This window comes from Cucumis sativus, chromosome 4, assembly GCF_000004075.3.
Source record: "Cucumis sativus cultivar 9930 chromosome 4, Cucumber_9930_V3, whole genome shotgun sequence".
Taxonomy (NCBI): Eukaryota; Viridiplantae; Streptophyta; class Magnoliopsida; order Cucurbitales; family Cucurbitaceae; genus Cucumis; species Cucumis sativus.
The window spans coordinates 9531411-9535940 of NC_026658.2; positions in this window are offsets into that span (position 1 = coordinate 9531411).

The window sequence follows — 4530 nt, forward strand, 5'->3', positions numbered from 1 at the left end:
CAAACCAACCTAAAACTGCTCAAAATGTGTCTAGGTATTACTTGAGTTTTCAAACGACCTAGCAAATCCTAACTGTAAGTTCGTAACTCATAATCTACCAAAAAGGTCGAAAAAAGCATTTCAAGACCAAAAATGACAACCAAGTGCAACAAACTCAATCTAACCTAAAATGTATTCAAACGTGTGTAAGTATTCACTTGAATTTTCAAAACGACCAGCAATGCTTAAGTGTAAGTTTGTAACTCACAACCTACCAAATTTCAAAAAGTGTGAAAAAAGTACTTCAAGACCAAACATGTCAATCAAATGTGTTTAAAACTTAGTGTCAAACAAACCTAAAACGAGTTCAAAACTTGTCTAAGTATCACTTGCACTTTTCAAACGACCTAAAAAGCTTACGTGTAGATTTGTAACTCATAACCTACGAAAAAGGTTCAAATAGTGTGAAAAAAGCACTACAAGACCCAAAATGGCAACCAAGTGTGTAAGTGCAACAAACTTAGTTCAAACCAACCTAAAACGTGCTCAAAGCGTGTCTATGTATTACTTGAGTTTTCAAAACAACCTAGCAAAGCCTAAGTGTAAGTTCGTAACTCATAATCTACCAGAAAGGTTTGAAAAAAGCATTTCAAGACCAAAAATGACAAGCAAGTGCAACAAACTCAATCTAACCTAAAATGTATTCAAAACGTGTGTAAGTATCACTTGAATTTTCAAAACGACCAAGCAATGCTTAAGTGTAAGTTTGTAACTCACAACCTACCAAAATTTCAAAAGTATGAAAAAAGTACTTCAAGACCCAACATGTCAATCAAATGTGTGTGTAAAACTTAGTTTCAAACCAACCTAAAACGAGTTCAAAATGTGTCTAAGTTTCACTTGAACTTTCAAAATGACCTAACAAATATTGAATACAAGTTCATAAGTCATAACCTAGCAAAAAGTTCAAAATCTTTGAAAAAGACACTCCAAAACCAAAAATGTCAAGTGTGTAAGTGCAACGAACTTAGTTCTATACAAACCTAACAAGTATTCAAAACACGTATAAGTTTTCAAACAACCTAACAACGCTTGAGTGTAAGTTTATAACTCATAACTTACCAAAAATTTCAAAAAGTGTGAAAAAAAAAATCTTTCAAGACTCAAAATGGCACTTACTTTAAAACTAACTTAGTTTGTAACAACCTAAAAGGTGTTCAAAAAATGTTTAAGTATCACTCGAAGTTTAAAAACGACCTAATAATGCTTTAGTGTTACTTCATAACTCATAACCTACCAAAAAGTTCAAAAAATGTAGAAAAAGCATTCCAAAATCCAAAATGGCAACCAAGTGTGTAAGTGCAACAAGCTTAGTCCAAACCAACCTAAAATGTGCTCAAAACGTGTCTATGTATTACTTGAGTTTTCAAAACGACCAAGCAAATCCTAAGTGTAAGTTCGTAACTCATAATCTACCAAAAAGGTTGAAAAAAGCATTTCAAGACAAAAATGACAACCAAGTGCAACAAACTCAATCTAACCTAAAATGTATTCAAAACGTGTGTACGTATCACTTAAACGTTCAAAACGACCAAATAATGTTGAAGTGTAAGTTTATAACTCACAACCTACAAAAATTTCAAAAAGTGTGAAAAAGGTACTTCAAGACCCAAAACGGCAACGAAGTATGTAAGTGCAACGGACTTAGTTTCAAGCCATCCTAAAAAGAGTGCAAAACGTGTCTAAGATTTCAAACCGACCAAACAATACTCAAGCGTAAGTTCGTAACTCACAACCTAAAAAAATTTCAAAAAGTGTGAAAAAAAGTACTTCAAGACCCAACATTTCAATCAAATGTGTAAGTGCAACAAACTTAGTTTCAAACCAACGCAAAATGTGTTTCAAATGACCTAACAATCCTTAAGTGTAAGTTCGTAACTCACATACTAACAAAAAGTTCAAAATGCGTGAAAAATGCACTTTGAGACCTAAAATGGCAACCAAGTATGCAAGTGAAACAAACTTAGTCTTAAACAAATCTAAAAGAATTTCAAACCGTGTTTATGTATCACTTGAACTTTCAGAACGACCTAAGAATGTTTATCTGTAAATTTGTCACTCATAACCTACAAAAAAGTTCAAGAAGTAAGGAAAAAACGGAAACACTACAGGACCCAAAATGGCAACCAAGTGCGCAAGTGCAACAAACTTAGTTCCAAACCAACCTAACAAGTGTTAAGGCGTGTCTAAGTATCACTTGAACTTTCAGAACGACCTAAGAATATTTATTTGTAAGTCGTCACTCATAACCTACCAAAAAGTTCAAGAAGTATGGAAAAAAAGGAAACACTACAGGACCCAAAATGGTAACCAAGTGCGCAAGTGCAACAAACTTAGTTCCAAACCAACCTAAAAAGTGATCAAGCCGTGTCTCAGTATCATTTGGACTTTCAAAACAATCTAACAAAGTTAAGTGTAAGTTGGTAACCCATAGCCTACCAAAAGTTCAAAAAGTGTGAAAAGCACTTCAAGACGAAAATGGCAACCAATTGGATAAGGTCAACAAACTTAGTTTCAAACCAACATAAACCGAGTTAAAAACGTGTCTAAGTATCACTTGAACTTCAAATGTCCTAAAACAGCTTACGTGTAGGTTCAACTCATAACCTACGACAAAGTTCAAATATTGTGAAAAAAGCACTACAAAGACCCAAAATGGCAACCAAGTGTGTATTCAACAAACTTAGTTCAAACCAACCTAAAACGTGCTCAAAGCGTGTCTAGGTATTACTTGAGTTTTCAAAACGACCTAGCAAATCCTAACTAAGTCGTAACTCATAATCTACCAAAAAGGTCGAAAAAAGCATTTCAAGACCAAAAATGACAACCAAGTGCAACAAACTCAATCTAACCTAAAATGTATTCAAAACGTGTGTAAGTATCACTTGAATTTTCAAAACGACCCAGCAATGCTTAAGTGTAAGTTTGTAACTCACAACCTACCAAAATTTCAAAAAGTGTGAAAAAAGTACTTCAAGACCAAACATGTCAATCAAATGTGTTTAAAACTTAGTGTCAAACAAACCTAAAACGAGTTCAAAACTTGTCTAAGTATCACTTGCACTTTTCAAACGACCTAAAAAAGCTTACGTGTAGATTTGTAACTCATAACCTACGAAAAAGGTTCAAATAGTGTGAAAAAAGCACTACAAGACCCAAAATGGCAACCAAGTGTGTAAGTGCAACAAACTTAGTTCAAACCAACCTAAAACGTGCTCAAACGTGTCTATGTATTACTTGAGTTTTCAAAACAACCTAGCAAAGCCTAAGTGTAAGTTCGTAACTCATAATCTACCAGAAAGGTTGAAAAAAGCATTTCAAGACCAAAAATGACAAGCAAGTGCAACAAACTCAATCTAACCTAAAATGTATTCAAAACGTGTGTAAGTATCACTTGAATTTTCAAAACGACCAAGCAATGCTTAAGTGTAAGTTTGTAACTCACAACCTACCAAAATTTCAAAAAGTATGAAAAAAGTACTTCAAGACCCAACATGTCAATCAAATGTGTGTGTAAAACTTAGTTTCAAACCAACCTAAAACGAGTTCAAAATGTGTCTAAGTTTCACTTGAACTTTCAAAATGACCTAACAAATATTGAATACAAGTTCATAAGTCATAACCTAGCAAAAAGTTCAAAATCTTTGAAAAGACACTCCAAAACCAAAAATGTCAAGTGTAAGTGCAACGAACTTAGTTCTATACAAACCTAACAAGTATTCAAAACACGTATAAGTTTTCAAACAACCTAACAACGCTTGAGTGTAAGTTTATAACTCATAACTTACCAAAAATTTCAAAAAGTGTGAAAAAAAAAATCTTTCAAGACTCAAAATGGCACTTACTTTAAAACTAACTTAGTTTGTAACAACCTAAAAGGTGTTCAAAAAATGTTTAAGTATCACTCGAAGTTTAAAAACGACCTAATAATGCTTTAGTGTTACTTCATAACTCATAACCTACCAAAAAGTTCAAAAAATGTAGAAAAAGCATTCCAAAATCCAAAATGGCAACCAAGTGTGTAAGTGCAACAAGCTTAGTCCAAACCAACCTAAAATGTGCTCAAAACGTGTCTATGTATTACTTGAGTTTTCAAAACGACCAAGCAAATCCTAAGTGTAAGTTCGTAACTCATAATCTACCAAAAAGGTTGAAAAAAGCATTTCAAGACAAAAATGACAACCAAGTGCAACAAACTCAATCTAACCTAAAATGTATTCAAAACGTGTGTACGTATCACTTAAACGTTCAAAACGACCAAATAATGTTGAAGTGTAAGTTTATAACTCACAACCTACAAAAATTTCAAAAAGTGTGAAAAAGGTACTTCAAGACCCAAAACGGCAACGAAGTATGTAAGTGCAACGGACTTAGTTTCAAGCCATCCTAAAAAGAGTGCAAAACGTGTCTAAGATTTCAAACCGACCAAACAATACTCTCAAGCGTAAGTTCGTAACTCACAACCTAAAAAAATTTCAAAAAGTGTGAAAA